The sequence below is a fragment of the Hoplias malabaricus genome, chromosome 15 (genome assembly GCF_029633855.1).
Source record: "Hoplias malabaricus isolate fHopMal1 chromosome 15, fHopMal1.hap1, whole genome shotgun sequence".
In the NCBI taxonomy this organism is placed as follows: Eukaryota; Metazoa; Chordata; class Actinopteri; order Characiformes; family Erythrinidae; genus Hoplias; species Hoplias malabaricus.
In genome coordinates, this window is record NC_089814.1 from 37,241,189 (window position 1) to 37,251,498 (window position 10,310).

The following is a 10,310-nucleotide window of genomic DNA, read 5'->3' on the forward strand; positions in this document are numbered from 1 at the left end:
AAGGCGGGCGCGCAGAAGTGCAGCATTGTGCCCCCCACACATGCTGCAAAACTCTGCCGCCTGCACAGGAAGCACAAATCATATCAAAGAGGAAACTGCTAGGAGCAGCACTATTTACCACAGTCTGTGAGAGAGAATGTCACATCGATCTATTAACCTCTTACACAACCCACACACACTCATCCACAGAACATCAAACATGTTTTCACACCTCTGGGGTCAAACGGACTGTCAACACAGAGGGACCCCTTCACACATGAACACTGGGGGGAGTCTTTATTCTCCTCCAGCTGACACTTGGCCTTGAGCATGGCGACCTTAGTCTCGTGTGAAGCTGGTCCAATGTGATTATTGTTTATTACGGGGATTATACAACCTTCTCATGGGCTGTTGGTTGGTGGATTGACTGGTGTGAGTGTGTGAGTGACTGGGTGAGTGTGTGAGTGACAGGGTGAGGGTGTAAGTGAATGAGTGAGTGTGTGAGTGACTGGGTGAGTGTGTGAGTGACTGGGTAAATGTGTGAGTGACAGGGTGAGGGTGTAAGTGACTGAGTGAGTGTGTGAGTGCCTGGGTGAGTGTGTGAGTGACAGGGTGAGGGTGTAAGTGACTGAGTGAGTGTGTGAGTGAGTGAGTGTGTGAGTGACTGGGTGAGTGACTGGGTGAGTGAGTGAGTGACTGGGTAAATGTGTGAGTGACAGGGTGAGTGTGTGTGTGACTGGGTAAGTGTGTGAGTGACTGAGTGAGTGTGTAAGTTACTGAGTGAGTGTGTGACTGAGTGAGTGTTTAAGTGACTGAGTGAGTGTGTGGGTGACAGGGTGAGTGTGTGAGTGACTGAGTGAGTGTGTAAGTGACTGAGTAAGTGTGGGAGTGACTGGGTGAGTGTGTGCGTGACTGGGTACGTGAGTGAGTGACAGGGTGAGTGTGTGAGTGACTGAGTGAGTATGTGAGTGACAGGGTGAGTGTGTGCGTGACTGAGTGAGTGAGTGCATGATTGTTTGAGTAAGTGAAACTGTCCACAGGTGTGAGTGAGAGTGTATAACTGACTGGGTGAGTGTGTGAATGACTGAGTGAGTGTGTGAAATTGTCCACAGGTGTGAGTGACCGGGTGAGTGAGTGAGGTGTGAGTGTGTGAATGAATGGGTGAGTGTGTGAGTGACTGGGTGAGGGAATGAGGTGTGAGTGTGTGAGTGAATGGGTGAGTGTGTGAGTGACTGGGTGAGTGTGTGAAACTGTCCACAGGTGTGAGTGACTGAGTGAGTGTGTGAGGTGTGAGTGAATGAGGTGTGAGTGACTGGGTGAGTGAGTGAGGGGTGAGTGAATGAGGTGTGAGTGACTTGGTGAGTGAGTGAGGTGTGAGTGACTCAGTGAGTGTGTGAGGTGTGAGTGACTGAGTGAGTGGGTGAGTGAGTGAGGGGTGAGTGAGTGAGGTGTGAGTGAATGAGGTGTGAGTGACTTGGTGAGTGAGTGAGGTGTGAGTGACTCAGTGAGTGTGTGAGGTGTGAGTGACTGGGTGAGTGTGTGAGTGACTGGGTGAGTGTGTGCGTGACTGGCTAAGTGAGTGAGTGACAGGGTGAGTGTGTGAGTGACAGTGTGTGTGTGTGTGTGTGTGAGTGACAGGGTGAGTGTGTGCGTGAATGAGTGAGTGTGTGCGTGACTGGGTAAGTGTGTGAATGACAGGGTGAGTGTGTAAGTGACTAAGTGAGTGTGTGAGTGACTGGGTGAGTGTGTGAGTGACTGATGTCTGAGTATAAAGGGCTGCTGATGTTTGCAAATTATGTCCAAAAGATATTAACCAAGAAAAACAGAGATACAAGGTCTGTTTCCAGCAGTGACTTTAAGAGAGTCATGACAGATCAAACGAATATGTGTTTAGTGAAATCAGTTTTTATAAATCAATCAGTCTCCACCAGACCACGTCCAGAATAGAGAACTATCCGAGAACTGTCCGAATGGAGGCCTCACTGTCAGAGCCCGGAGTAGAGCTTGTTTTGTGCCTGACATAAATCTACAGCGTGGACTAATCTCAACATCAGTCTTTTGATGCTGTGGTCAGAGGCTGGAAAAGCGAGAGCTGAATAAGAAGTTTCATATGCCGCTTTCAACCTAACCATGTGATAAGTCAGCGCATATCTCCAGATATTTTTGGGGCTGTGTAAACTGAGTGCACTAGGCACAATGTACCACATGTATCTGCATGTGCACCGCTGGAGAAATCCACATTAAAATGTATCTCAGCAAACATTTCAAGCTGACTACAAGCTTACAGCATCCAAATACAGCACGAGAGCAGTTCCCGACGCTTAGTGGAGAGTATTCCAGCATGCGCCCGTAGATTAGAACCAGGGGTCGTATGTAGCCACTGTATATGACTTTGTGCAAACTCTATTTCCAGAAATGTTTGGATGCTGGGCACAGTGTAAATTAAAAACAAACTGCAAAACACTGGGAAGTTTAAAATGGCACATTTTGAATTTGTTGGCAGTAACACTTTCTGAAAAGTTGTGACAGTGCAACTATAGACATGTATATTTGTGTAATGCTGTAAAATATAAATGTGGTTAATCAGCAAGAGCTCAACAACATGACTGGCTTTAAAAAGAACACCTTAGAGAGTGTCAGTCTTTCAGAAGTAAAACTGAGAGGTCGGTGGTCAATACTCTGTGAAAGACTGCATGTGCAAATAATGAAGTAGTTCAACAATTATGTTTCTCAATTTAAAATAATAAATAACCCAGATTTCTTCATTTCTAGCACATAAAATCTCAAAAAGCATCTGCGAATCCAGATAAATGTCTGTGTGCAAGGGAAAAGGCCCAAAACCAGTACTGGTGAGCTGTTGTTTTCAGTCGCTAATGTGGCTTTGAATTAAAATCAGACAGGTTCCTGCAGTGGAAATTACCTCATAGGTTTAGAAACACTTCCCAAAACCACTGCTCATCGCTGCATCTACAAATGCAAGCCACAAAAGAAGAAACCATATATGAATAGGATTCAGACACATTGCCACCTTCACTGGGCCTGAGTTTATTTAACATAAGTTTATTTAAGGCATGAATGAATTGAACATCTGTGAAGGTACCGTTAATGCTGAAGGATATATATATATACATACACACAGGGTGGGCCATTTATATGGATACACGTTAATAAAATGGGAATGGTTGGTGATATTAACTTCCAGTTTGTGGCACATTAGAATATGGGAGGGGGGAAACGTTTCAAGATGGTGGTGACCATGGCAGCCATTTTGAAGTCAGCCATTTTGGATCCAACTTTTGTTTTTACAAAAGAGGGTCATGTGACACATCAAACATATTGGGAATTTCACAAGAAAAACAAAGGTGTGCTTGGTTTTAACGTAATTTTAACTTACAAGTTTCTGACCACTTATAAAATGTGTTCAAAGTGCTGCCCATTGTGTTGGATTGTCAATGCAACCCTCTTCTCCCACTCTTCACACTCTTCTTGGTCGTCGTGGGCCAGTTGAATGGCCCCCAAGGTCTCCCGATCTGACCCCCTTAGACTTTTATCTTTAGGGTCATCTGAAGGCGATTGTCTCTGCTGTGAAGATACGAGATGTGCGGCACCTGAAACTACGGACACTGGAAGCCTGTGCTAGCATTTCTCCTGCGGTGTTGCTATCAGTGTGTGAAGAGTGGGAGAAGAGGGTTGCACTGACAATCCAACACTGGGCAGCACTTTGAACACATTTTATAAGTGGTCAGAAACATGTAAATAACTCATGAAAGAATAAAGTTACGTTAAAACCAAGCACACCATTGTTTTTCTTGTGAAATTCCCAATAACTTTGATGTGTCACATGAGGCTCTTTCGTAAAAACAAAAGTTGGATCCAATATGGCCGACTTCAAAATGGCCGCCACAGTCACCACCCATCTTGAAAAGTTTCCCCCCTCCCATATACTAATGTACCACAAACAGGAAGTTAATATCACCAACCATTCCCATTGTATTAAGGTGTATCCATATAAATGGCCCACCCATATACACACATACACACACACAGGGTGTAGAGCAACATGCTCCCATCTAGACAACATCTTTTTCAGGGAAGGCGTGGATTACAACAACTTTGGTAAAAGAGTCCAGGTGCTAAACTAGTTCAGAACGGTCACCCGATTGAAAGTAACAGTGGTAAACATGCCCCCGTCCACAATTTCTTGGAACATGTTGTTGTCATCAAATGCAAAACGGCCAAATATTGTTTAAAAAGCAATAAACATTCTAACATTTCAACTGGTTTCAGTTAAATATCTGGTTTAAATTATTTGTGAATCACTGCATTTTATTTTGTTCTGTTTTGGAAATGGTGTTAGTAGTAGGTGCTGGGACATTTACTGTCAGGATTTGATTGCATTCAGCCACAAGTGCATTAGTGAGGGCAGATAATGTGGTTCAATGATTATCTCTGGAGCAGAAATGACATTACGACTCGTCCCCTCCAGTCAACACTTGGCATTGGGCATGGTGGCCTCAGACTGTTTGCAGCTATTCCAGAGCCTCCCCTTCATTCTGCTGTGCTTTACTGTGGATCTATTTAAGAGTTGAAACGGCAGAATTCTCTCCTTATGCCTCTACACCATTTGGAAATGTTTAAAAGCTCTTTGCAATGCTAGACTCATTATATGTTTATCCAATCAAAAGCATGCATTACTGCACCTGCTCTGTGCATCTACACTCTGCCCTGAGAGTAACATAATGTTTTGAAATGACACATCCTTATACATCCGGATAAAGTAGGACAACAGAGTGGAAAGGGTTAAAACAAATGCTATGGTGGAGGATCGTCAGGGGGTTTGTGTACTTTAATCCAAGGGCTTCTTTGTATAAGTCTATAACGCTTTGTGTTTCTACAATAACAAACACCCATATGTTGCTCTGCATACTTGATAGCCCCCTTTCACCCTGTTCTTTAATTGTAAGGACTCCCACAGGACCACGACAGAGCAGGTACGTGGGTGGGTTGTAGATCGTTCTCAGCGCTGCAGTGACAGAGGTGTGTTGGTGCGTGTTACGAGTGGATCAGGCACAGCACAGAATTGTCACTGTATCCAGCCGACAGCGTCCTGTGACGACCGATGGAGGACTAGAGGTCGACTAACACAAACGGAAGGGTGCAGCGACAGATATCCCACTGAAAGATGGTCCAACAGGCAGGCGTTTACAGTGAATGGACACGACGTTTAAAACTCCAGCAGTCACTGCTGTGTCTGATCCACTCTACACCAGCACAACACACACTAACACACCACCACCACGTCAGTGTCACTGCAGCGCTGAGAATGATCCACCACCACATCACACCTGCTCTGTGGAGAACAAAGTATGCAGAGCAGCATGGCCACATGACAAACTCCTGTTTTCGGCCCGAACTAAAATTCAGGTGAGATTTTGAATAGAGTCCAAAGGTTTGCCTCTGGTTGCAGAGGTTTAGGTGAGGGTTGGGGTTAGGTATTGCCCCAGTACCCTTCAGTTACAGTAATACAAGTCAGTGGAAATACCCCACAAAGGCAGGAAGGTGCGTGTGCGTGTGTGTGTGTGTGTGTATGCACGTACCCATTAATACAGCACAGACGATATCAGTATTGACTACGGATTGTTTTGTAGAAGCGTGAACTTCTAGGTTTATTGGTTTTTAGGTGAGGGTTTCTGTTTAGTGTCTGCACCCCTTTAAGCTGAAGTTTAAAGTAATCTTTAAATCTCTTGGCTGCTGCGAGAACGGAAACATGAAACAGATGAAACAACACAAAGCTCTCCTTTAGCTAAGACAGCATTTATCGGCGTCCACTGATAATCCAGTATCACTGATTATTTTGTATTTTTAGAGCCATGATTAGATCCATGTTTGACTATCGTGGTGTGGTCTGGGTTTGTGTTGAAGATGTCTTTGTGATACAGTAACGACACTAAACCACACTGTGTTTAACATTAATGAGGGTATATTCAGTCTTATGCTGCTTCTTATGTATAGAACACACATTTTAAAATTGCTCCGCCTCCTCGCCAAGGGCTCTCCAATCACAGCACTGCAAAAGTGTTTGTGTGAGAACACAAAGACGAGATTAAACTGAGGAAAACGGAACCAAGTGCGGAGAAACACAACACTGGGTATAAACTGAAAAGACAAAAAACATGAACGGAGAAGAAAGAACTGAGCCAAAACGGCTAAAAAAACAGAGCTTCCGCTCCTCGCTCCTCACTACTGTGCGCTCGGGGTCGGGGTGAACAGCGAGCGGCTCATTATCATTTAAAGGAGCAGGCGCTGAAAGCGGGCGTTCTGAACAGGGCTTTTTACACAGGGGGAGAACACCACAGCAGGTCACAGATGGTCAGTAAGAGGCAGAGCTGTGTAAACTGTCTGGTTTAACACTCTGTGCATTAGGGATTTGTAGGCTGACATCTAGAACATACTAGATATGACGGCTATGTGGACGTAACCCCCTGTTTGGATATGATAACCATGACGACACAGGAGGCAGAAGTGTGCAACGGCAAACCTTTATATAACAATCAATCTAAATCTGTGGGAACTTTGTTTATAACTCAAGCATTTCAAACTTAACATCTGGGTCATTTCATATTGTGCTTTGTACCATGTCCTTCTTTCTCTGACCTCAGATGGCCTCCTTGGGGGGGAAAGATAAGTATTTGTAGGCTGAAGGAACCACACACAGATCAAGGCCATCACTCACTGCTCTGGCCATGCCTCTGGTGCCACAGTTGACTTGTCAGATCTAACGTCTTGGCACAGCAGAACTGAGTAATTAGTGTCCTCCTGCAAGCGTGTTTAAGACGTTGGATTCCATAAATATCTTCATCTGTGTTCATCTGTGTGCTACAACACTTTTAGCTACTTCCACTGGGCTTCATTGTGCATGTAGCAGAGGAAGCAGGAAGTGAAGGGAGCAGGAATAAGGTACTTCTGGAAGTAGAAATACAAAATGTACTTCATATAATACACCAGCGGATGGCAGCACACCCTCACAAAGGAAACTATTGTAGTCAGACGCCAGAGGGCGTGAATGCTTTAGGAATTTTATACCCACTGCTGCTATCCTTAGGTCCAATGTGTAGTGCATTCTGGGTATGAAAAAGGAAACTGCCAAATAGAGTTAAGCACTTTATTTATTCTAACAATCTAACAATCCAGTCACTTTCTGGATTCTTTTCATCTGAGGTTCATTGCTAATATTTCTATGGTTCTATGTTCCAAAAAAGAACCAGAATTCATTTTTCACAGAACATTTTGCACCTGTTTAATTACTATACCTTTATCTATATAAATGAGCCCCGTGTCAACATTCCTGCTGATTTGTGTGTGTGTGTGTGTGTGTGTGTGTGTTTCATTCATTCTTTATCTGTAACCCTTATCCAGTTCAGGGTCGCGGGGGGTCCAGAGCCTACCTGGAATCATTGGGCGCAAGGCGGGAATACACCCTGGAGGGGGCGCCAGTCCTTCACAGGGCAAGACAAACCCGTGTGTGTGTTTTGAATATATTAAAAATACAAAATACTTAATCACTTGAGCCCACATTTAAAAGTGTATAGGGTGAGTTTATAGGGTGTCTGAACACACGGGCAAGTCACGGGTGAGGGGCCTGTCGACAAACATGACGTTCAAACTAAAAGGGCCGTGTCTGTTTACGATTATGTTCAAAGGAGACATTAGTAAAATATCGGCGCTATCAGCTAAGTGTACAATAGCATGGTTTGCTACATCCAGAACATGGCCGCCATCTTGAAAGCTGCCATATTGGATCATATTGGACAGCACGGTTTTCCAATGGAAAGGTGGTCATGTAGCAACGACGTCCTACGACATTTGATTCACCCTGTAATTTAATAAAAGAAATACAATAAAAACATGTTCAGATGTAGCAATCAGAAATGATACCATACTGAAAATGCAAAAGGATTTTCGCTGTTTACAGACACAGACGTGTATTAAACAAAACAGCTCTCTGTTCATAAATGAATGAATGAATGAATGAATGACCCCTCTTGTCTGAACCATGGTATCATCTGTCATTTGGTAAACAGTCCAAGCTGGAGCCTTTGCTATGAATTAAAGATGAATAGCAGCTAAACTGCATGGGGCAGATACGTAGAAACTGTTTTATTGACTACAACCACAAAGCACTGAATTAATTCAAAACATGTTCCCTGTTCCAGCGGTGTGGAGGGTGCAGAATACAGTTACTGTACTCTGGGCTGAGTGCCTGAGCCTGCTGTGTCTGAAGATGCTAGCATCAAGTTTATTGATTTTGACCATGCTAGCATTACAGTAACAGTGAACGTTACCATTTCACAGGAGATTTAACACGTGAGAATTTGTAACTAAATTTACATCTAAGGATATATAGGGAGGAGCAATAAAAAAAATAAAAAGAACAAAATGCTCATTTACTGAGGAGTTTTAGAGGGGAAGTGAAAGTAATAGACCTCAGTTTTCACTACAGCATTCCCAAAGGCACAGAACTGAAATTGCAAATGTTATTGACATACAGATCATACTGTCAAAAAAATCAGGTGCTGTATACGTTCTAATGGGAGTTTCCAAGAAATCCGCTCGCAAAAATGCTACCTACCTTTATCTTGACGTTACTGTTGCTAATGTGGTGCAGCAGGTAGTGTCTCTGTCACAGGTCCAGGGACCTGGAGGTTGTGGGTTCGAGTCCCGCTCCGGGTGACTGTCTGTGAGGAGTGTGGTGTGTTCTCACTGTGTCTGCGTAGGTTCCCTCTGGGTGACTGTCTGTGAGGAGTGTGGTGTGTTCTCTCTGTGTCTGCGTGGGTTTCCTCCGGGTGACTGTCTGTGAGGAGTGTGGTGTGTTCTCTCTGTGTCTGCGTGGGTTTCCTCCGGGTGACTGTCTGTGAGGAGTGTGGTGTGTTCTCTCTGTGTCTGCGTGGGTTTCCTCCGGGTGACTGTCTGTGAGGAGTGTGGTGTGTTCTCCCTGTGTCTGCGTGGGTTTCCTCCGGGTGACTGTCTGTGAGGAGTGTGGTGTGTTCTCTCTGTGTCTGCGTGGGTTTCCTCCGGGTGACTGTCTGTGAGGAGTGTGGTGTGTTCTCCCTGTGTCTGCGTGGGTTTCCTCCGGGTGACTGTCTGTGAGGAGTGTGGTGTGTTCTCTCTGTGTCTGCGTGGGTTTCCTCCGGGTGACTGTCTGTGAGGAGTGTGGTGTGTTCTCTCTGTGTCTGCGTGGGTTTCCTCCGGGTGACTGTCTGTGAGGAGTGTGGTGTGTTCTCCCTGTGTCTGCGTGGGTTTCCTCCGGGTGACTGTCTGTGAGGAGTGTGGTGTGTTCTCTCTGTGTCTGCGTGGGTTTCCTCCGGGTGACTGTCTGTGAGGAGTGTGGTGTGTGTTCTCTCTGTGTCTGCGTGGGTTTCCTCCGGGTGACTGTCTGTGAGGAGTGTGGTGTGTGTTCTCTCTGTGTCTGCGTGGGTTTCCTCCGGGTGACTGTCTGTGAGGAGTGTGGTGTGTGTTCTCTCTGTGTCTGCGTGGGTTTCCTCCGGGTGACTGTCTGTGAGGAGTGTGGTGTGTTCTCTCTGTGTCTGCGTGGGTTTCCTCCGGGTGACTGTCTGTGAGGAGTGTGGTGTGTTCTCCCTGTGTCTGCGTGGGTTTCCTCCGGGTGACTGTCTGTGAGGAGTGTGGTGTGTTCTCTCTGTGTCTGCTTGGGTTTCCTCCGGGTGACTGTCTGTGAGGAGTGTGGTGTGTTCTCTCTGTGTCTGCGTGGGTTTCCTCCGGGTGACTGTCTGTGAGGAGTGTGGTGTGCTCTCCATGTGACTGCGTGGGTTTCCTTTGGGTGACTCAAAAGTGTGTGAGTGAATGTGTGAGTGTGTGTCGCCCTGTGAAGGACTGGTGCCCCCTCCGGGTGTGTTCCTGCTTTGCACCCAGTGATTCCATGTACGCTCCAGACCCACAGTGACCCTGAACTGGATAAGTGCTTACAGACAATGAATGAATGTGTCTACATAAACCCAGGCATTTAAAGGCTGTACTGGGGTGCACCACTGTGCACCAGCCAAAGCATCTAAATAGAATTCACATACTTTGAATGCATTCTAGCTGAGATTAAAGTGAACATGGGCTCTGGTTGAGTCTGTACATGGGCTAGTAGTGAGACCCAGGTGTGCACAGCCCACAGGGGACCATAGTGGGTTCTTCATTTAGGGAGATTTTATGTGTTTCAGGGGAGTGTCTCTTATTGTACAGATGAGCCATGTATAACCACTCCCGGTGCTTTCACTGACTCTGGAGGGCATACATATGTGGCCAACATTTAGCCCAAGGGCAAGACT